A 24692-nucleotide genomic window follows, 5' to 3' on the forward strand; every position below is an offset into this window, starting at 1 on the left:
TTATTTTTCATGACAGACAATACACGTTTTACATGTTCAGCTGGAGGCATATCTGGATTTCTTGATTAGTGGGTATTTGAGGAGATATTTCCAGTTCTTTTCTGTTCCAGGTAGGCCTAGCAACACTGATAGCATTTTGTCATGCTTTGGCCTCTCTGACAAATAATGCAAAAGAAAATGAACTATTAGAAGTCAGATAAACTTTTGTGGATATCAGAACCAGAGTTCAGTTTTAGCTTTGAACAATGGTTCAGACAGGTTTGTTGCTCATTCCTTTCCAGTCAATTCTGTACTTGACCCAGTTTACAGCAACTAAAGTGAGCAGATTTTAAGACATCAGTTGCCAGACAGTTGTGTATAACTTCAGTGATTTCACCAGAAACACCAAAATAAATTTTGCACCGAGAAGGAGATGTTCTAGATGCCAATAACAAATTAAATAGTATGATCCACTGTAATGAAGGGAGGTAATTATTTTTGAAAAGATAAGAAAAGGCTCTGATTTGTGTTTTGTTATTTATGAAATACTTTTAATAAGTTCTTTCCCCGATGGCCACCACTCCTCATATGTCATTCTCAGTGATCCCTGGGATACATTTCTTTAACAGTCAATTCTCTCTAAAGGTCATTTCTTTTTTTCTTTTTTCTTTTTTTTTTTTTCTGTTGAGTGAATTTGATAGTCAATTTTGAGAATGGTTTAACTCCCCATTAACTGTTGCTAATTTACAAGAGAACGTCTGTGGAAAATAAACAAACAAACAAGCACATAATTTGATGCAACATCAACTTGGAATACCAAACAAAACCATTAGGAACAGCACAACTATTCAGAATAACAACACAGGTGATTTGGGAGAAAAGGCAATAAAGCGAAAGACAGAGATATGTCAGTCTGAGAGAGCTAACATTTCCTCCATTAATAAATCTTCCTGCAAGGTTCAGAAAAGTGTTGTGAAAAAATAAAAATAAAAATGCACAAAGACAAACTTAAAGCCAAAGTGTACAAACTTAGGAATTTTTATGTGTAGTCAATAAGCTGACACAGTTCATACTTTTTCTCAGCTCACCTGTAGAGACAAAACTTGAGATTTAATGTCTTTAATGTAAAGGAATTACACGTTGCAAAGCTACTCAAAATCCTACAAGTGCCCTTTTCCATACTTAAAATTATTACCATCTTGTACTGCATGTCAAATCTTCCTGCTGTAAATTCTCCTGTTTCAGTCTATGACAGCTGGTGAATAACAGATTTATATCAGGTCTGTTTTGACTCTTGAGATCTAGCTCCTCCCAATGTCTTTTTTGTGGCCAGAAATGGTAATGCAAATCTCCCTCAGTAGTCATGAAGTCTTCTTTTCCCTCCTGTTTTACTTGCTTATTTATTTATTTGTATATTAATTCATCCATTTATTATTATTTTTAAAGTCCATTTTTAGGTATAGCTCTATGTGCACACTTAATTAATGCTCATGTATTCTGTGTAAAATAAAAATATCATCTATGCCATCATGCCTTTAACTGTTGCATTTAATGTAAAGCCTAAGTAACTAACACCTCACAGTATTAGACCTCATTGTAAAACAAGGATGACTTATTTTCAATGCATATATACTCTAAGTAAAATACTATTTATAAAATTTATAAAATTATAGCCATATAATTTCAAGTGTGCTTCTGAAAAATAATCAAGCCTTATAGCTAAGGCTGTGCAAGAAAGGAGAAAGTCAACATGCTGCACACTGCTTAGGTGAACTCTGGATTGGATGGGAGCTGGTAGGACACATTTTATGACCTGGGAAGTCCCTGCCCCTCTCCGTTTCCAACCCCTCAAACCGTCCCTGTCCCCCCCCGCCCCCAACAAAAAAAAAATAAAAAAGCCAAAGAAATCAGCTAAACAAACAAAAAAGATGAAGGCAGAAAGAAATAGGTTATGTTACCTAGAAGTATGGGATTTGTTTGTTATGGTACAAAGGACTGAAAAGGCAGGGAAGAGGTTTCAGTGCAATATATGGAGAAAATAAAAAAAAAACTTTCTTGCCAGCTTGGAGGATTTAATCATCTGGTATAGTCAAAGGTGTTTAAAAATCAACACCCTGCCAATAGGACCTAGTAAGGACAAGAAAGGAGAAGAACTACAGCTCTGGACTTTTTTTTTCAGTTTATTGGCAGAAACAAACTTATCAGATCACAATGCTTCAAGTCAAGCTCTAATATACCTACCAACTCCAAGCAATGTATTTTTTTTCCTGGTTTAATGTCTTTTTATCAACTTTGCCTTTAAAAGAACCATTATTTTGAAATGAAGATTCAGTATACTTCATTCTTAGTTTTCAACAGAAAAGAAAAAAAAAAAAAGTCTATTTCTTTAAATATTCCTTTCTTTCTACCTAGATCTATTTGATAAATTTCTCAGGAATTAATAATAATTTCTGTTGATCCACTTCTGTGGACTAAACAAGTATATCACAGTATCACGAGATGAACCTTACCCAGCAGAACCAAAGAGGAGGTTTTCAGCCCAGAAAGACAAAAGCTAGATCTTCCTGTGTTTATTTTGAACCATTCCAGCAGCAGGATGAAAGCAATCCAATGGACTCCCTGAGAATCCTTTCTATGCTCTCTGGGGAACAGGGTGGAGGCAATGCCAGAGACATGTCATTCTTTGTCAGATCAGCCCCGGGGGGTCATGAGTTGACAAGAATGAGTTGAAGGATGCGTTAAACTGTCCTAAACAATATTTATCAACAGGAAAAATAAAAAAAGAAAACTAAAGCATAGAAGAGGTTGAAATTCATCTTTGTTCTCAGTCTTTAGTGCTGTGTTGGGCACAAATGGGCCAAACTACACAGCCCAGACTTCAGCTGTCTGCCAGACAAATCCCTCTCCTAGTGTGCTTCCTTTCTCAAGCGATCACACGCACTGCATCTGTTATACCTGGAACGCAGTCCTGTGGTTTTGATATGACATTTATTTCCACAGCAACCAGCTGGGAGAGAACTACAGGTAATGTAAACTTACAGAAGCAGGATTGCTTCTAAATGAAATGTGTGTAGTTTTGTTGTTGTTTGCTTGTTTGTTTGTTTTAAAGTTTCCCTAAGGCTGTCAGTAAACTCTAATCATTTTAATGTTTTTGATTTCCTAAATGTAGAAGTTACATACAATTTCAGCCTGTAGATCAAAATATAAAAGAGAATGAAAAATAGATTGAATACCATCAATACAGACATGCACCAAATTGTCAGTTATAAGGTAGAATTCAAAGTCTCCAATAAGCTTCAATTGCTTAATCCCCAGCTATTATATTATTAAAGGATATCATATCACCTGAGGAATTACTTTCATGATCAAACTATAAATGAAGCCATCATGGCTCACTGTAGGATATAGAATTTCTGGAGCAAACAGACTACTTGCAGTAACAATAACCAGAATGACATTTATTCTCAAGTATATTGGTAAGACTTGATATTTCAGTCATGAAGATACTTCAGGAAAAAAAATATTGTCTATTTATTTATCACAGTAACATCTTAATTTCCATAGATTAAGAGAACCAATTTCTTCTTGGAGAAGGAAAAATAAAAAGTCCAAACTGCATGTAAGATTCCCTTTAAGAAAATTCTTAAGTTTACATTTAAATTTCCCCTTTCTGGAAACTACATTAATTTGAGTTCTGTCTTAGAGGGGATACTTTCTTGACTGGTAGTCTTATGTATTTTAAGTGATTAAGAATCTCTTAGTGTAAACTTTTCCAGAAGTTTGTTGTTCACATTATAGACTCATTGCATCATTAGATGCTGTCCAAAAAAACATAGTTCCTGACAGGAAGAAAGAGTGCTCTGACATAAAATAAACAATAGTAAAGGAGAGAAAGGTGGATAACAGTCATTGCAATAACACTTGTTTAATTATTTTGGCTATTCCATTTATGCAGTTCCACAGGACTTTATTAAAATGCTGAGAAATGTAAAAAAAAAACCAAACAAACAAACTATAAAACAACAACAAAAATGGAACACCCTTTGTCATCCTAGACATTAGCTCTGTTTATTTCTGAAATATATCAAGTTCTGATGAGGAATCAGCAAGCAGAGATCATAAAGGTTTACCATCATGACACTTTATTCTTCTGTCCATTTCACAGGTCAATAAACTTCACAAACAAAATAAATCTCAAAAGCTCACTATGAAGTATGGTAGCACTGCTCTTCTAATTTGATGAAGGGAAAATGAGATACAATGAGTCTGTCAACAACAACAAGTCAACAGGAAAGAGTCTGAATTCACACTAAAACACTGTGGCCCAGCTTCAGAACGAAGACCACCCAGGTCCTGCTTCTTTCTTGTAACAGTATGATTATGCTTGCTTTATAAAGAGCCCAGAATGTACTAAAGATCAGGCAAAATTAAATATGTGCAGAAGAACAGCTGAGTGAGGCTTTAATTTTTCTGATCTTCACCACTTGCTCTTCTGTTGGTCACTGTTATTATAAAATCAGTCTGAACAGCTTTAAGACTGAAAATTGTAACAGAAATGAATGACACAATTTGGAAAAAAAAAAAAAGAAAAAAAAAAGGAGCTGATGCATACTCTGAAGCTACTAGGTTACTCTTGCCATTCCTAAGGCAAGAGACTTACAAAACATGCCACACCACTTTTTTTTTTTTTCCTTTCTTTTTTAATGTAAAAGAAGGTTTATTTTTCTCTTGGACAATAAATCTAAGGATCAGTAGTTTTCCTTTGAAATATAAGGACTAGACATTTCTCTCCTGTTTCAAGAAAGAAAGAAGGAAAGAAGGAAAGAAGGAAAGAAGGAAAGAAGGAAAGAAGGAAAGAAAGAAAGAAAAAGAAAGAAAGAAAGGAAGAGGTATGAATTAGATTTGTAATGTGACTCCAAGGAACAAATCGTCAGCTCGTTTTTATGGCAGATGGACTGAAGAAAATTTACCCTTACGGAATCCTGCCACAAGGTGCTAAGATTCACAATTTCACCAGCAGAGCTGACCAATGCCTGTTTTCTTTTTAGTCAAATGACTGCAATCAGTTGGCTTTTCATGCAATCAGCTAACCTTATTTGCCTCCCTGCCCTGTCCAAGCTGTTAGTTTACTTGAATATTCTCTCTTCTTCTGTCTCAAATTTTACCAAGGTGCTGTTGTAAATTCCTTGTATCTAGCACTTCACATCAAGTATAAGAGACCACAAAGACAAGTTCATTTGCTCTCTGCCTCCACTTCAGCAAATTTCACAGGTTAAATAACAGCAAAATTGAAGAGGAAAGGAAAGCACAGAAAATGAAACAACTTCCTGGGGCAACTTAATGCTACCTTTCTGAAGCAGAACTATAGTGTACATGATGCCCTGTCCATGCAGAGAAACTGCATGGGAATACAATGGGAACCTTTCTGAAGTGGGAACTTCCCAGGTCATTCGCAGGCCCTTGTACACCTTATAGCAGTGCTGCTATATTATAGAAAAGCTATTTACTTAGCTACCTTAATTCTCAGCTCTCAACATAAACTGCTCTTCAGAAAAGTTGGAAGGATCAAAATGATGTGGTAGATTTTCAACACCATGTTACTTATTTCATAAATGCTTATAATTATGTATTTTTAAAAGGAGGGAGAGAAAGAAAGGAATAATTAGAATATGACAAATTATTCATCAGTAACTCCCTACACTAATGAGACATTTCACCAGGCAGTTAATTATACCAGAATGATTAGTGCATCCATACTTATGCTGACACATCTGTAACATGAAAATCAAGTTGTTCAGAAAAATTTGATGGTGCTACTAGATTTCACCAAATTAGCTTAGTGTCTCAAATACATTTCAATCTCTCATCTAAAGGATTTCCACAACTTAAGTTAGTTGGTGATAAGTTTATTCATCAAAACGTCTTTAATTTTACACTTCTAGCTTCTAATTTTTTTATTATTAATTTTGATAAATGATACAATACTGAAAAGTAGTCACTTCTTACCCTTTAATCAGAGCAGAAGGTAAGTTGCTGCTCTGCATCCCAGAAGACACAAGAAAAAAAACATTAATTTTTTTTGTATTTGGTTCAACGACAGTTTGTTAGATGACTAGAGTTGGATTCTGTGTTAGGTCTTCCAAAAGATGTTGCAACAGCTGAGGTAGAGATTAAGAACTGGGTGCCTTGGGTCAAACTAATACTTCTTATTTTTTTTCAGTATCATTCATCATTAACATATCTTTCTCCTTTTTTTTTTTTTTTTTTTTTTTTTTTTCCCAGAGCCTGTCTTTCAGACCCATACGGAGCTCTTAGATACACAATACATTTTGCTTTTTTCTGTTCTATCCTTATTGAAATAACCCCAGTGGTGAAGGAGGCCCTGGGTATTCATTCCTGCTGCAGGTCTAGGAAAAATAGTTAATCTGTCAATGCCTTCTTTCTGCAGTGACAGTTGCTGCCAATGTCTTGACCTTCAATTTTACTTCCCTCTCTGAAGGTAGCTGAGGTCATAAACAATGTCTTTGGAGTGACCTTGACATGAGCAACAAACCAGAATCACCCTACAGTCTCTCCCCTACTCCAAGCCCCTGCTAATATTCATAATACTCCAGGAACTGTTATGAGCACGAACTTTTTCATGATAAAATCTTGTAGTACATATAATTTGGCACTGAATTCACTTAGTAATAAGAAATCCAATCATTCGCTTCCCTTGACCAAAACTCAGGTGTGTATCAGCAACAACAACAAAAACTGAGACTTGTCCTGTTTTGTAGGTTGTAAAATTTGCAAGCATATACAAAGGTGCATGGGAGTGAGTGTCTGCAGAGTAGCTATACGGCTGCAGTGAAGGATGGGAATCCCTTGCATTGAAATCAAGAGAGATTCTGAGAATTAACTTGCAAGACTTTTATAAATCTCTTCAGACTGTTATAATTCACCCAGATCCATAATTCATGGATTAAAGGTGAAGTGAACAAAACACTATTGTTTCTTTAACTGCAGTTAATGGCTGCAATTAATAGGTTGTGATATTATGTTGGTGGCAGGGACAGGAACTGCAATTGGTTTTAAATTGGTTTTATGGAAGGGAGAAAAAGATTGAGGTTAACAGACGTTGCTAGCACCAATGCTGATTAATTCCAGAGAATTAAATGGTGGTGTTATTATAGAACTGTCATTTGAAATACAATGGATAAAGCCTTAAGGGGCCTCAAAAGCTTTTCCTCCATTTTGGTACTTTCTTTTTTTTTTCCTTTTTTTTTTTTTTTCCCCATTTTACATGGAGAGTTTGGACTTGAGTGCAAGGCTGGGCTCTAAACTGCAAGCAAAGCACATCTCCTCTCCTCTCCTCTCCTCTCCTCTCCTCTCCTCTCCTCTCCTCTCCTCTCCTCTCCTCTCCTCTCCTCTCCTCTCCTCTCCTCTCCTCTCCTCTCCTCTCCTCTCCTCTCCTCTCCTCTCCTCTCCTCTCCTCTCCTCTCCTCTCCTCTCCTCTCCCCTCCCCTCCCCTCCTCTCCCCTCCCCTCCTCTCCCCTCCCCTCCCCTCCCCTCCCCTCCCCTCCCCTCCTCTCCTCTCCCCCTCCTCTCCTCTCCTCTCCTCTCCTCTCCTCTCCTCTCCTCTCCTCTCCTCTCCTCTCCTCTCCTCTCCTCTCCTCTCCTCTCCTCTCCTCTCCTCTCCTCTCCTCTCCTCTCCTCCCCTTCGCCAGTCTTTACAGAAAACTTAAGCATTAAGATTTTTTTCTCCAGTCTATTGCAGATTGTGAGAGCTCTAAAATCATTATTTCTTTCTGCTGTAGATTACAAAGAGTTGTCCACATACAGCTGAAGTCTCACGTCTTCAATTTTGTCACACAGTCCCACAAAGAAGGTCATTAATTTCACCATCTTAGCAAAGAGATGCTGCACAAAGGTGGCAGTGCTTGGCTCCTAAAGATCTTTCCATCTTTATTTGGGTTGGTGTGAGAACATCTGTAGGTTGGGTTGCGTAGCATGGGGCAAAGCAATGTACTTACTACATGACAGAACATTCAGTGCTGGGGTGGGTGAGATAAAGACCTCAGTGACTTCATGTAACCACTTGCAATGGATTTGACATTGCAGCATGGGATAGAAGTTGTTGTATCACTGCTTGACCATGTGTGTTGTGGATGTCCCAACAGAAGGTAAAAGGTGGGAACGACTGAGTGAGTCTCACAAGAGAGTCCAGGAGGCTTTGCTGGTCTCCACATGGGTAGTAGTGGCCCAGGGTATGTGCACACTCCTTGCCATTGAGGTGACATTGGTTTCAATGGTAAAACACCCGGTCTTCCCCTGAGGACTGTGATTGCATTCTAAAACTAAGTTTTCTAAGGGAATTTTGGTTTATCTACCTTGTAATAGATAGGATCAAAACTATCTGGAAGCCAAGAGGAAGCTGCAGAGAGATAAGACCAGAAAGAGAAATATCTTTATTTCTTTATTTTAAACCTGAGTGGCAGTATATCAATCAGTCTAGGTTATAGAGCTAAGGAAAAGACCTGAATCAAACATGTGAGCTTTAGGACGGTAATAGGGAAAACTTAATCCCCAAACTAACCTTACTTTGTCATAAATAAGTTATAGTGCATTTTGAGTTTACAATGATCACGGATTATCCTCCAAAATAAATAATAAAGTAGTACCCCATATCTATGGCAAAAGTTAGTCTTTTAAGGTATAAATTGGAAACAACGACCTTGATTCTTCTTTCTCGGAGGTGCAGGCTGAAAACAAACAAACAAGCAAAAAAAGTGAAGTCAATAAAGTTACTTTTAGGAACGGTCAAGTGAGAAAGAAGAGGATCAGAGCTGATGTGCTTCCTATTTCTTTCTCAGCCATTACACTAGCCTATTCTCTCTCCTTGTGTTTCCCTAGTCAGCATCCTTAATTTTCATGTTAAGTCAGCTCCTTGATAAAATCCCTTCCTCTGATACACAGAGTATATTGCTAGCTTCAGCCAGGAAAATGGATGGAAAGATTCATCAAGACCACAGTATATTAAATTGCCTGCAAAAGGGAGAGAGAAAAAACAAAACAAAACAAAACAAAACAACAACAAAATATTAAAACAAAATAAAACCATAGAATCATAGAATCATTAAGGTTGGAAAAGACCTCCAAGATCATCTGCTCCAACATTACCCCTACCACCAATATCACCCACTAGACAATGTCCCTAAGCACTACGTCCAACCTTTCCTTGAACACCCCCAGGGACAGTGAGTCTACCACCTCCCTGGGAAACCTGTTCCAATGCCTGACTACCCTTTCTAAGAAGAAATATCTCCTAATTTCCAACCTAAACCTCCCCTGGTGCAACTTGAGGCGATTCCCTCTAGTCCTATTGCTAGTTATCTGTGAGAAGAGGCCAACCCCCAGCTCCCCACAACTTCCTTTCAGGCAGTTGTAGAGAACAATAAGGTCTCCCCTGAGCCTCCTCTTCTCCAGACTAAATAACCCCAGTTCCCCTAGCCACTCCTCATAGGATTTCTGTTCCAGGCCCTTCACCAGCTTCGTAGCCCTTCTCTGGATACACTTCAGGGCCTCGATGTCCTTCTTGTACTGAGGGTACCAAAACTGATCACAGTACTCGAGGTGCGGCCTCACCAGAGCAGAGTATAGGAGGATGATCACCTCCCTGGTCCTGCTGGCTACAATATTCCTGATACAAGCTGGGATGCTGTTGGCCTTCTTGGCCACCCGGGCACACTGTGCTCATGTTCAGGTGAGCATCAATCAGAACCCCCAGGTCCTTTTCCTCTGCACAACTTTCAAGCCACTCTGCCCCAAGCCTGTAGTGCTGCATGGGGTTGTTGTGGCCAAAGTGCAGGACCTGGCACTTAACTGTGTTGAACCTCATCCCATTGGCCTCTGCCCATCGACCCATCCTGTCCAGGTCCCTCTTGCAGGTCCTTCCTACTCTCTGGCAGATCAACAATTCCCCATCAACTTGGTGTCATCTGCAAAATTACTGAGGGTGCATTCAATTCCCTCATCCAAGTCATCAATAAAGTTATTAAAGAGGGTGGGCCCCAACACCAACACCTGGGGAACACCACTGGTGACCAGTAGCCAGCTGGATTTCACTCCATTCACCACCACTCTCTGGGCCCAGCTGTCCAGCCAGTTTTTAACCCAGCAAAGAGTGTACCTGTCCAAGTCATGAGCTGCCAGCTTCTCCAGGAGAATACTGTGGGAGACCATGTCAAAGGCCTTGCTGAAGTCTAGGTAGACTATGTCAACAGCCTTTCCTTCATCCACCAGTCAGTCTTCCTGGTCATAGAAGGAGATGAGATTGGTCAGGCAGGACTCGCCTTTCATGAACCTATGCTGACTGGGCCTGACCCCCCGGTTTGTGATTGCATTCAAGATGACCTTTTCCATCACCTTTCCTGGCACCAAGGTCAGGCTGACAGGCCTGTCATTCCCTGGGTCCTCCTTATGACCCTTCTTATAGATAGGTGTCACATTAGCAAGTCTCCAGTCATCTGGGACCTCTCCAGATGACCAAGACCTCTGATAGATGATGGAAAATGGCCCAGCGATCACATCTGCCAACTCCTTCAGCCGCTTCAGGCCAATCCCATCTGGCCCCATAGACTTGTGACAGTTCAGGTGGAGCAGCAGGTCTCTAACTGTTTCCACTTGAACTGTGGGGAGTTTCGTCTGCTCCCTGTCCCAGACTTTCAGGTCGGGAGGCTGAGTACCCTGAGGATAAGTTGGTCTTCTTTCCTGCTGGCTCATCTTACGTCAAATAAGGACCATATCCTTCCTGTTAGTTAACAATAGCTACCTTAGGGCTGGAACACTTCTCTTCTATCTAGAATATAAGTTCCAGGAGAGTGCTATACCTTCAAGGGTGTTTTTGTGATCATAATGAAAATCCTAAAAACATAGTTCCTCTCTTTTTGTTCTCACACACGTGTTTTCTTTATGTAGAGAGGAAAAAATCAAATCATGCTTTTCTGTGACTGAAAAAAATGATTGTTTACCGCAGCTTAGTATGTTACCACCATTCATATGAGTGCTGATAATTCTTATTTTCATATTCCCATTTGTATAAACCATCTCCCAGTTTTGAATTAAACTGTAGATCTGAGAGCTGCAGGAAATATTAGTTTTTCCTCTATACCATGGCCTTCCACATATTTCCTTAGTCATTTAATTATCTTTGTTGTGTAGGTATACTGCAAATTCCAACATATACATAGAAAAATCAACCATTTAAAGCAAAGTCTATGTTAACAAGATGGTCCATTTCATCCCCTTAGAAAAGCTAATGGACCATTGCAAATTTATTGTGATGGAAAGACAGTGTCTGCTTGCAATTCGACTGATGAGCAGTTATGTTCATGAGTGGATACTTTAAAACAATTATTTTCATTCATTCTTGGGGAAAAAAAAGAAAAGAAATAAATTATAAAAAAACAAAACTGTATCTATGCACAACTGAGTTTGATTACCTGGCATCCAACAATACATTCTCAAAAGGTTGTTTCTAATTATCATCTCACAGAAGAGAAAAAAAGTAACTATTTCTTGAGAGACCTTCAGGTTTGCCTTTTGGAGTTTAAAATGGGAACTCAGATTTAAGTAACTGTAAGAGTGTATAATGTTTGTGGAATCACTTAAATTTATCCTTAATTATGGATTTGCAAGAGCAATAAACCATATAGAATTGTTATTCCTTTCCAAAATTCACAACTCCAGGCATATTTTATTTCAAGGATCTTTCTCATGCCCATAACCACTAACCATGATTCTTTCATTTGATTCTTTTATTTGACTTCTAGCGTATGGAATAGACCCTTAGTAGGTTTCTTAATGATGCTTCATAAGGCAGCAATATCAAATATCATTGGCTGTTCTAAGATCTTTCTGTATTTCCCTGACCTTCAGTTACCCTTTAAATAAAGCTTTCTGCTTAGTAATCACCATTTTGTGGATTTTAAATAACATCGTAATAGTACTTTGGTTATAGGGGTGAAGAGCAGTCTACACCAACCGCCATGCGGTATGTCTGAATTATTATTATTTTTTTTTTAACAGAATTTAATTTTAACATTTTGATGATCTTAGCCCACATTTAAAGGGATCTGGATAGTTTTTAAAAATCAAATGCCTGTCCATTCTCTCCAGTATATTTTCCCATAGATTAGGTGCTGTATGAAAAGAGTTTAACATCCTCGTATACCATCATAAAGGTCTGCTATTTTCACACAATATATTTGAAATACTAATCATTCCTATGGTAGAACAAGGAAGAATTGAGCAATGTATGTGACACACACTGAGCATGGCTTATACTTCTGCGGTTTTAGTGAGTGGCCTTGCAGGACCTTTTCTGATACAGCCTGTTTTTCTACTTTCAGTAAGTCAGCTACCTTTCTGAGAACAACTCTGCCTTACAGGAAATTAAAACTGATTCCTTTTTATATATGTATTTCATTTGTTTGTACCCTTACTAAGGCAAAGGAATGCAATGCTTTTTCCCTCCAGTGAACACAGAGGTCAATCTTCTTTTGCATGTCCAGAGCAATTATTTTGTATATATTTGCTTTTGTCTTAAATTTATGAAGTCAGAAATTACCCTAAATCACGAGTTGTGGGCAAGATGGGATATCTTAATGACTTTCTGGAATTTCTTTCCTTGAACAGTTCCATTGTTTTAATTCTAAGAAGATTTTTTTTTTGGATGAAACTATTTTTTTAGCCCTCCCCAAATATATATATATATTTTTTTTTCCATGCCCACATAAGTACTTACTGTTCTAATCCAAATTCTTTTGACATTTTCATGGTTTTTATTCATCCATATTCAAATTTTCCATGCTTTCTTCCATACTGATTAACTATGCATCATAGTCCTAAATTTGGTGTCTTTATCTCCACTGATACACAGTGAAGCATACAAAGAAGAAAGCCGCTAAGCCTTCTTCTGGTTAAGCAAATTTTGTTTTCTTATGAAGGATTAACTGTTAAATGTCCAGAAACTTCCAAGATATTTACTCCCCTCACAAAATATTGTATCTTAACAAAACCTTAGTTAAAACTGTCAAATATGCAAAACTTTTAGGTGTACAGCTTGCTGCTTTCAGCTTGTTTTTGTGCACTCACATCACTCTCATATTCTATATTTACCAAAAGCATAGTACTCATATGTCAATACTAGAATTTCACAGCCTTTGCCTAGAAAGAAGCCTTATAGCAAGTCATCATCTAAATTACAGCAGTTTTTTCTACTTTTTTTTTTTTTTTCTTTGACTGTTACTACTTACAGTCTCAGAGCCAAGTACTGTTTTAGCTCTTTCCATGTCTCTTCCACATTATGAAAGAGTTTCAGCTCTGGTGGGAGCTTTGACAGTTCCTTTCAATGTCTTGTTCCTCGTCACAGCCAAGACATTTAGTGTCCAATGGCTAGCTATGCAGCACTGTACACCATGAGATCAGGTAACTTTATAAACCAGCTAGTTTAAAAAAGCCCATTTCAGCTCCTCTGGTCAATGTAATTCTCCACACAGAGGACAGGATGATATTTTGCTGTACGTCTTAATGCTCATTTGAGAATCTCAGGGAAAATATACTTAGCAATTATACAATGTCTTTTGACTTCAGAATGATTTATAAAAAGTAGCTAGAGACTATCTCTAGAAGGGATGTGCATATATTATCAATATGGCAGGCAGGTAAATAAAAGCACAGGGCTGAGATGTGCCCTGTCTAAGTTCACACTGAAGTGTTATATGAGCTGATAGAAGATGGGAGAAATTGCTTTCTTCCCAGAGGTAGTTATCACAAGATGTTCAAGCTGTTGTTTGTTTGTTTGTTTGTTTGTTTTAATCTCAGGGCAGTGAAATTATCCTAGTCTTTGTACTGCTCAGTTCTGCCTTTCAGGGACTGTATGGTGAAATAGATTGGGGACTGGGTTAAAAACTTTTTTCCTAGTTTCTGGTTTGTTTCACTGTCCCACCCTAGAAGAACAGTTGCACTCTGAGAAAGATTTGGGCTAGGAAAGTAGTCCTATAAGGTACAGTCACACGGAATACACCTGACCTGAAAAGGAAACCACTCCTGAAATAGAATTATAACTACGTAAAACTAAGCATAGTAACAAATTAAAAATAAATTCAGGAATACATAATGTCTTGTTACCAAAATGGAATAGCTATGTGCTTGAGAGTCTATGCTAATATTCGTTGGACAATCATCAGTGACATGAAGTTCAACAAGGAAAATACCGGTTACTGCACCTGGGATGGAGCAATACCAGACACAGGTACAGACTGGAAGATAAGTGGCTGGAGAATAGCTCATCAGAAAAGGGTCTGGGAGTGATGGTCACCAGCAGGTTCAACGTGGACCAGCAGAGCGTAATGGCAACCAAAAAGGCAAACTGATGTTATCCCATCTGTAACATACATTTTTCATCTATAAGGGGCAGAGCATTGCCCAAGAATGAGTCAGTCATGCAGTATCTCGCATTCAGTTAATGACTTGAACAATCAGTTACTAAGAACTATATGCAATAATTAAGAAAATAAGACAGATAGCTATTCAGACCCCAGCTGGTAGGTTCCCTCCTTATAATTTACCATAGAGCAGATGGCAGACATGAACTTGCCTTTTTTCCGCCAAACCAAACACATTCATTCTCTCGTTTCTTGACACGGAAAAGGGTCCCTAAAGGACCCTAAAGGGTACCTCCGCAGTGCTCTTTTATATATACATAATTTATAAATTAGCCCACTATGTATCAAACAACATTGACATGATAACTGTTAAAACTTTGCACTGAAATCTAAACAGCAGAAGTGAAAAACCTCTTTTCCCCTATATTCCAGTCTGAAGATAGCTTGGTTACTTAGCAAGCATTTCCATGGTTTAAAGGAGCACTTATTTCATGCAGAGCCAGGCCTCACATTTCTCTGACTTTGGTGTCTCCCATGAAGATGTCTCCTAATGAAGGATTCCCCATGGGAGGACATAAGATCTTGTTCATATGTTGATTTGCTTCTATCAAGGCATGAGCTTCTGCTGCCACTGCTCCTATATGTGGTATGTGTAAGTCTCTCTCTTCTGTTCAGTCTCATAAGTACCATGATATTCTTAAGTGCTTAATCATCCCCGAGGCACCTACCCTTTAACAACAAATGTCACAGTTTGCTAGCAGTCCAAAAGCTGCTTGAGGTGGCATGCAAAAGTTCATGCTGGCAGATGCACATAGACATTGACACTGTCATTACACAAGCCTTGTTTCCATAGGAAAACAAGATGAATACCCACATAACTTTTTTCTCTGTATCTGGTGTCCTAACACAAAGTATTCACTTTTGACTCTCTCCTCAGATTGATACCCATTTTTCTTAGCATTAATTGTCATGTCAGTTCACACTAAAAAATGTAAAATATTAAATATTTTATTATATTTTGAAAGCAGTTCTCTATTTTCCAAACACTACTTCATTAAAAAAAAAAAATTGAATATTTATAATATATCTATATATTCTTCAAGTTATTCCATTGTATACTAAGGTAAAAATATTATTTAGAACACTTTTTTTTTTTTTTTCCAGACCTACATTGGATCAGTATTCATAGCTCTGTCTGGCTCCTCTTATCCTACTCTCACATCTAAAAATGCAGAAATGCCAAAGAATATCCCTGTTTAAAAGAAACAAAACTTCTGTAATACACTAACATGCATCAGGCATTCAATTCCAAATCTTGTTAACTACCTCCAACTCCGCTAGTGCTACACCAATACTAGCATTGTGGGAATTCTACAGTTTCATAAACTAAGAATTGGAACAGGATCAGAAAGAAACATGGAAGGATTTTTGAACTTACTGAAGCAATTTTTTAAGAATTTCTAAAACACATAGGAAGTTTTCCAGCATATGTCTTGTACTGAGCCTAAATTACTGGGCCATTTTCTGAACCAACTGGAAATTTTCAGCAAATTTAGAAGTTTATCATAAGATAGGTGGTTTTGGCTTATCTTTGGGCCAAAATGAAGGACTTCTGGATTCTCTTTGGTGAGAATTTCACACTTGAAATGGTTGTAGAGAGTAGATTGTCACATGCTGGTCAAGAAATAATTTTATTTCAGCTGGTCACCAGAAAAGCTACAAAGAATGGATTTGATAGAACTTATAGAGTTTTGATAGAACTTGATAGAATTTGTTAGAACTTATAGAGTAAAATATGTATATTTTGTATGGAATTGTGAATCCCTCATCCTGTAGAAGCAATAACAAGAAAAGTTACCAAAAAAAAAAAAAAGGAGCAAACAAACAAACAAACAATAACAAAAGCACCACATTGTTCAGAAGCAAACGGACATTACAAACAAAATGTGTTGGGAAAAGAAATGTGTTGTGTTGGTAAAAGAAATTTTCAAAACCACAGCAACAGGTGACAGTATGTTACTGTGGAGATTAATTACTTCTCTTGTTTCCAAAGAGTACATTAAGAAACGTAATCTACAAAATGGGCTCTCCTACACACATTACTTGTCCATTAATGTTCTGAGAGCATTTAGCAATTAGGCAACATGGGTGACAGCATGTGCAATCCCTGTTAAGCAGCAAGAGCAGGATTTTAATAACATGTTCACATTGAAGAAGAAACAGCAGAACAACAACAGGTGCAGTGGCAAACAGTAACTTTGCACATCATGGCCAGGAAAAGTGCACAGGAAAGGTCTGAAAAAATGAACCACTAAACCTAAAGGATTTTTTGTTGCTGTTGTTGTTGTTTCTTTTGGTTAATTTTTCCCTCTTTGACACTGTGACTTTCCATGATACTGATCTGATATTTTTCCATCTCTCTTGTTTTATCCTAAATTTCTGCATCCATTTCTTTTATCATTAACTCAGTCTTCTCTTAATCTTAGCTGTGTTTAATAGAACTATTCTAATCAGCATTTTTTGATCTTGTTCGTGTCTATAGCACAGTCCTCTGCCATCATTCATGTTTAGAGAATTTGTTCTTTCCTTTCTCTTTCAGGGTCTGTAATCCTATATATTTTTTTTTTCTCTCTGCTTTACTCAAATTTGTCTGATTTGCACTCCATGGGTAGGTTTTTCATCCTGTGAAACATCAAGAGAATACAATAGGGCCTTTTATCAGCAGAGAAAGCTAAAATAGAGAAGAGAGATATTCCTTGTAAAGATTTTTCCTTCAAAGCACTCTTTCTCTTGCACCACCCCCCTATATTTTTGGCTCCTTCCCACCTCCTATGCAGCATTTATAGGGTCACCTGATCTGTCCCTTTTTTTCCAGGCCTTTGGATTATGCTGGCGTTTAACTTGATAATGATAGCACTTCCCTGGCACCTCTCTAGCAAAATTATACATGAAAAAAATGCACTAAGGATTTTCATTTTGGGCAGCTGAGTCTTCACTACTATCCATGATTTGGCATCTTTTTGAAGCTCGTCAGCAAGACCACCAAGTATCATGATGGTGGGATTTGTGATGTGTATATAATATCTGTTCAGAAAAAAATGGAAAAACACCAGCAAATTTCTTGCAGTCTATAGCAATCAAATTCTAAATAGGTTTTAGTCAGCATTTCCATATCATGGATTTGATTTAAAGATATCAGAATGAAAGGTCTATACCCTGAAATTAATTGTTCAGAGAGTATACCTTCCTTCAGTGCTGAAGATGTTTAAAATATTTTTTCCCATTTTATTTTCCCTCCCTTACCTGTTTCAATTCTAATTCCATGCTCACTTAGTTTATAAAACACTCATACACCTTTAATCTCTATCCTTAATCCTTTTTTCTTCCTTTTCTATCCTCTGGCACCTCTGTTCACACACTGGTGATTTAATTGAAAATGAAGCAAATGGAAATAAGAGGCAGAACTCACGCGGACTGGAGATATTCAGTGCTAGACTTCACAATCTATTATTGCAGATGGTTCAGAAATAATGTAGTTTATCCTACTGCAGTGTTTAGGATGGAGGAGATGACCATTGATTCTTAGATAATTGTGTTACAGCAAGGGCAATAAATACATGGAATAGGTTACAAGAGGGAATATTAAAGCAAGGGAAGATTAGTCATAATATAATAGAATCACAGATGTTGGAGATAGAAAACATCTACACAGTTCCTCAAGCCCCTCCACCTTGTCAAGACTAGATTGTTTCCTACTAAAGTACAGTTTCAAGTATTTTGTTCAGTCTCAATTTAAAGGTCCTGTTAAATACTCACCTCCTAATTTTCAGTGAACATTCTATACTGCTAGGGAGACTTCTTCCTGTTGCCTTTGGTGAACAAAATGTGGGGTCAAACAGCTGCTGTTTCTTGAACAGAAAACTGTTATTGCATCCCACAGTCAAAATTGTGAGCTCCTGGAGTGGGAATACTGAAAGATGAAACAGTAGGTATGAGAGGAAAACAGGTAAGTAGCCTGTGATGTCATAGATTTAATTCCCCTGGCAAAGACATTGGAGACGAATTATCAAACCTCTTCATTTACAGCCTTTAAATAGAAGATTGTGGAGTCAGCAGAAATAGCTTTAAGAGTTGCTGGAGGTCATGAACAAGATACTGCAACCATTAATAGCGACACACCAGTGGAAGCAAATGTAGCTGCATTTTTAGGGATCCAATTAACATTAAGCATACTTAATAAGGTAGGAATGCTTTTGAGAATTTGAGAGATGCTGAAATAGTAGAAATTCAGAAAATAATCTGAAAGTTTTGCCTCTGGGTAAACTGGAAGAATTATCTGAAAATGGGGAGACAATCTAGAAAGTAAAATAAGGAACATGGGTAACACAGCGTGTAAATCCTTGCCTATAATAGAGCTTCAACAGAAAACTTAGAACAGAAACACTTTAGAATATGTTAAACCTTCTCCTCCTTGGGATCAAGTGAAAAAAAATAAGAATAAAACAAATGATAGCATCTGATTACTACGATAAGTTATGCAATATTTTTCTTTTTAAAAGGTCCAGCATAACTTTTCTTATATGGAAAAATGTCACATACTTTTTTAAAAAAAAGAAGAATGTGTGCTGGACTACTATTAAAAAGAAGGAGAATAGAAGGGAGAAGGATGAGAAGTGGGAGAAGCTAGTAGAAAAGATATCTTATGAAGTGTGACAGTCACTTTTCTTCAGTCACTTTTCTTTCAGTGAATGTTTTGTATTCAAGTAGATCTTCAGCATGGAAAAAAAGTAGTGTGTGATATAAACAGATATTAACAATAAAAATCTTTACTTTTGATTTTCTTAATAACAACTGAAAGACTGCTGCACTGTCTGATCCAAGTGTTCCAGAAAATTGGTTTTCAAATTATAATACTACTAAATTGTATATGTCAGTTTCCACCTTGTGGATTAATTCTGAAAGTTGATTGCTTGAGATTAGATGGATACTTACCTGCTCTTGATGCCCACTTGAGGCACAATTGTGGAATTATGAGCAGAGATATACTGGTTTGGGAGCAGTGATCCATTTCCATGACTGACATGGGATGCTGATTTTAGTGGTGCTTTATTTCACTTAAAGAAAGTGTATAAAGTTGTCTACTACCTTGAAAATATTAAAAACCCAGCTGGATACAGCCATTAACAACCACTGTGGTTGACCGTGCTCTGGGTAGGGGTCTTGGGCTACAGACCTCCAGAATGGTCCACTTCAGTGATTAACTGAAGAAGAATATCTCCTTTCACTTGATTTTATGTTTTTTGAGACACATTTTGACACATTAATGATGGGGATTTACAATGTTAGTGGGTAAGAGTGATGGAATAAGGATGCACTGGAATGAGGCAATAATAGAGTTATTTTGTTTATAGGGTGGGGGATAATGTCTTGGAAAAAAACTCAGGATCTCATAAATGAGGTTGCTGTCCAGGTTTTGTGAACCCTCAAGTTTGTTATAGAAAAGTAAGGTTTTTTTTTTTTGTGTTCAATTATCAGTGAAATTTTATTTCTGTATGTGTTTCTGGGGCTTTTTGCTTACATTTTCAACCAAAACAGATTTCAGGTCAGCCCACATAATCTTGAGTAGGCTGTGTATGAAATTCCCCATAATATGTTGGAGTTTCTAATGAGATCTCTGCAATATCATACGGCTGATATACCTGACTAATAATTGTTTTCAACTTCATTCATTTGCTCCTAGATACTGTTCAATGCAGAATAAAGAATAATATTTTTCCATGGAATATTTACACTCCAAAAATATTTGTGTTATCATATCTGGTTAATGTTTCTTTATAAATTGAAATAGTTGTCACTCCATGGAGTTGTTTACCTTTCCCAGAAATATTTCTACAGTACAAGGGGACTATTTACCCTTCAATTTAACCAGCAAATATTTGTAGGCCACCATTTTTTATGCCCACCACCTGCTCTCAAGGCATCTTGTTGCCAAATTATTTTTCCTCTGTTTCTTTTATTCTTTTATGATATGCTGTTTGCATAAATATTTTTTCCTCCTTTTCCTGATTTTTCTCTATCCCATTTGTCACCACATTTCTGGGAACACAGAACCAAGAAACAAGGACAGGTTTCCATGAGCATGTGGCAGAGTGACAACTTGACTCCTTGTTCTTTGGCTACTTATCTCTGCATTTGCAAAGCCTAAACACACAAGCCAGTGCTACTTTGTAGGCACAGCACACTACAGCATCAGGTACAATTTGCTGTCTGATACTCCAATGTCTCTTTCTGCACTATGAATCTGTATGTTATTCTTACAACAGAACAGATCTTGGAAGTTATTTTCCTCTTCATATTTTCTTTCATTTTCCATTTTTTTGAAAACTCTCCTTTGTTTACACTATTTCTGTAGAGCAGTATTTTACTGTATAAGTTGTTCTGGCTCTTTAAGAATACTTTATAAAAAAAGTTACCTATATTTTAAACTAATATTCTGTTAGTTCTTCTCCAATATTCTTAGAATGTATATAAAACCCCAACAACTATGCTTGAATATTTTTGTTGCATTAATGAAGACCTTAATATGTTATCAGTCTGTTAGCAGAGTCTGAAAGTGCTGTTCTAGAGTATCAAAACTGGTGACAAATTATAAGCTGAAGATTTCCTTTTGATTTTCATCAGAAGTCATCTCTGTACTTTTTTGATTTCTGCTTCCTTAGCAGAAAGGGAAATTCTCTTCTGTTCTGCACATTGTTGATTTGAGTCACATAAAGATATTTTCATTGAACAAGCATTGTTTCCAAGTCTAGATCAATTCTAATTTAAACAGAAAGTCTTACAACATACTCCACACTTTCTAGTGTCATTGAATGTTAAATTTTTTATGTGATTTACAGTTCAGGAAATATTTGCCATTTAGACAGGGGCAAAACTGGTGACCACAGAAGAACTTGCATGTAAGTTATAACAACAGGAGCTACCCTTTTTCACAATTCATGAGAAGTGCACTCAAAGAAACAACCCAAGGTGCTGCATAACCCATACCAGTGCAGTCTGAGCATCTTGGAGATGTTGGTGAATTTATACTCCTGGTCACTGTTAAGGAGTAAAGGCTGATCACAGGAGATTGTGGGCCAGACCCAGAAGATTATTTGAGGCTGCCTCCTGGGAAGAAACTAATGGTGATGAATAAGGTGCTGACATGGAAAAGGGTGAGCCATGTGCCTAAACATAGGTACCACAACAGCCAGTACTCTAAATGTATGGGTGCTTGTGCAAATTGGCAAGGAAGGGAGTGAAGAACAAAATTTCCTAATGCAGTCAAGAGGAAACATTGAGAAGAGGTGATTAAAATCAGGCACTTGCAGCTCTGTGGTAATCTGAAAGTCCTTTCTGCTCTAAGCCACCTACAATATCTGGATGGACCTGTGTAGTCACAGCCAGAGTACAAGAACATTTAGCAGTTCTTGTTCACTAACACAGGAAAAGAACTCACAGGAAATATTGAATTTCTTTTCTTCTGACCAAAAAGGTTTCTGTTGTTGTTGTTGTTTGTCTTCATATGAGAGGTTCAGGTGATAAAAATTTTTATGTTCAGGTGATGAAAAATGGAAGCAGATAGCTGAAGAACCGATGCAGTGACTGATCTGTTGGCAGATCCTTCAGACCTCACTTTTGGGGCCAGCTGTTACATGCAAATAGTCTGTCGGCTCTCAGTTGTTTCATAGTTGTACCTACTGTCAGTTGTTCCTACCTCTGTAGCTGTGCCTACATTCCCTCCTCAAGTCTCAAAAATATTAAATAAATAAATAAAAATACTGTCATTCAAACTATTTATCCTCAAATAAAGTGTGAGTGCTAACTGGTACCACTTATATCCTGACAGTGATTCTACCTATAAGTTACTCTTGTGATAGCGTATATTCAGAATGGATACCCATCGAGCTGGAAATCCTCTTCCAATTTGCTTTATCTTGCTGATAAATAAATGAGTAATTTTAGACAGAATAAAAGTAAACATCCCAAAGTAACTTTATCTAGTTGAGATGTTTCTCTTTCAGAATTTCTCTAGACTATTTTTTTATTTTATTTATTTATTTTTTTTCTGTCTTAAAAATCCTTAACAAAACTGAATCGCTTGACTAAATCATTTGTACTGGAAATCTAACATCTTCTCTAGTTGGAACAGATTGTATCAAAAAAAAAATATAAATAGCACACTCTAAACAGGCTGCCCAATTTTAGCAAAATACATTTGCATGGATTTCTTCCCAGAGTAGAAATTCCTCTTTTTTTCAATTGTGTGCAATTTATGACTATGCAGAAAATATGAGCAGGGTTCTTTTCTCTTTTATACAGCATAAGCTTCAGTGAAATCAAATTACACTGATGTAAAACCATTGGAAATGAGATCAGAATCAGAATCAACCTCACCCAAGACAAAACTCTTTTGTGGCTAAATAATTTAATTTTGTGATTAATTTAATATTAGTGATGGGGCCCAAATGTGTTCTGTAAACTCCTTTATGAATAGAATTTCGTACTCCCTGATCAGTGAAATGCAAATGAAAAACAGTCTACTATCAAAGGTGCCACAGATTCTTGTGATTTTTATTTATATAAACTTTCTGTTCTTGCTAAGACTGAGGTATTGAGTTTCAGGGGTGTTTTGTTGGAGGTGTTGGTTTTGATTTGATAGGTTTTGTTTGTTTGTTTTTCTTTTTGGTGGTGGTGGTTGGTTTTAGATGTTATTTAGTTGTTTTATTTTTATTTTTTTTTGTGGGGGAGGGTTGGTTGGTTGGTTGGTTAACTCTTTTTAATTCTAGAAACTCTTTTTATTATTATTTAGTTCATTAATTATTGCAGAAAATATTCCCTGTTTTTGCTGTCTTTTTCTAGCTAAGGTCTAGGTTTGTTTTACCAGTAAAAAATAGTTCATATGCATAACCTGATTTATTTGTTTTATAATTAGCCAGAAAAACTAACATTTTAAAAAATTGCATTGGTACAGAGAAAATCTACTTGGGTTCAGAAGGACATGATGTGCCCTTTGTTTGCAGAATATTAATCATGACTGGAATAAATATTAATTATGCAGTTTGTAAAATGACCCATAAACATTTCAGTATTCTTTAAACACAAGCTGTTTGTTCCTGAGAGGTTGCCGTACTTTCCCTGAGGAAAAACAGAGACAAAAATTTGAAGAATGTTTTACTAGATGGTGGGAAATACTCAACAAATGATCTTGTTAACAGAACATTGTACAACATTTAGATAATTTTAATTGGCGTCTTAATTTTATTCTTTCCTAGTCTGTAGGTGTGAAAAAAGAGCTTTGCAGGAGGATTTTTCATAAACTCTAAGTTGAAGATCAGACATTGCTCTACAGGAGTTACTATATCACATAAATTAATATCAGTCTCAGATCTGGTATTGAACTGAGAAAACTCGTATTAATAATGTAACCTGTGGTGCCATAGTTCATAATGCTGAAAAGAGTAAACAACACCTTGCCTTTTGTTCTGTCCTGATACAAACGGAAACATAATGTATCCCTGGTCTTCTCTAGCAAGTCATTATTCATACAGGTTTTCCCCCTGAAAAGCAAAAATACTGGACATTTTGATACAGAGAAAGAGATCATATTCTTCCAGTAAAATTAAAAATACGATCTCTCTCTCCTCATATTCTGCTTTTATATTAAAAAGCTTTAACTTAATCTCCATTTCTGCTGATTTAATTCCTTATAACTGAGTCATACAGAAGGGAAATATTTCTTCTCTGAGTCAATAGGTTGCAAGTCTCCTCAGGTCAATGTCACCACTAAGGTTCAAAGAGGTTTTTTTTCAGAGCATCCTCTTGTAAACTTATTATGGCATAAAAGAATAAATAAATAAATAAATAAATAAATAAAGTCTTTTTCATTGCCCATCTTTGAACATCCTCATTCTATCGCTTAATTTGATTTTGAGATTGGTTAGTTAAATTCCTTGCTGAGTTCTCTTAAATGATTATCATTTTCCTGTTTAGGAAACGATACTCAAATCTCAGCATCCCCTCAACCTCATTGATTTGTATTTCCAGTTCTAAGCATCTAGATTTTACTTCTGATTGTCACTTTTCCATCTGGGCACACTTTGTCAGAAAGAGACTTCAATGTACAACAGTATTGCACACTGATGAGCTCTTCAGGCCTACTCAGTCATCTGCAGGTGCCATCTCCAGAACATTGATTACAGTCTGTCTTCCCAAAACATCTCTTGGATAAAATACAGGAGATATACT

Source organism: Cygnus atratus, chromosome 1 (assembly GCF_013377495.2).
Source record: "Cygnus atratus isolate AKBS03 ecotype Queensland, Australia chromosome 1, CAtr_DNAZoo_HiC_assembly, whole genome shotgun sequence".
Lineage (NCBI taxonomy): Eukaryota > Metazoa > Chordata > Aves > Anseriformes > Anatidae > Cygnus > Cygnus atratus.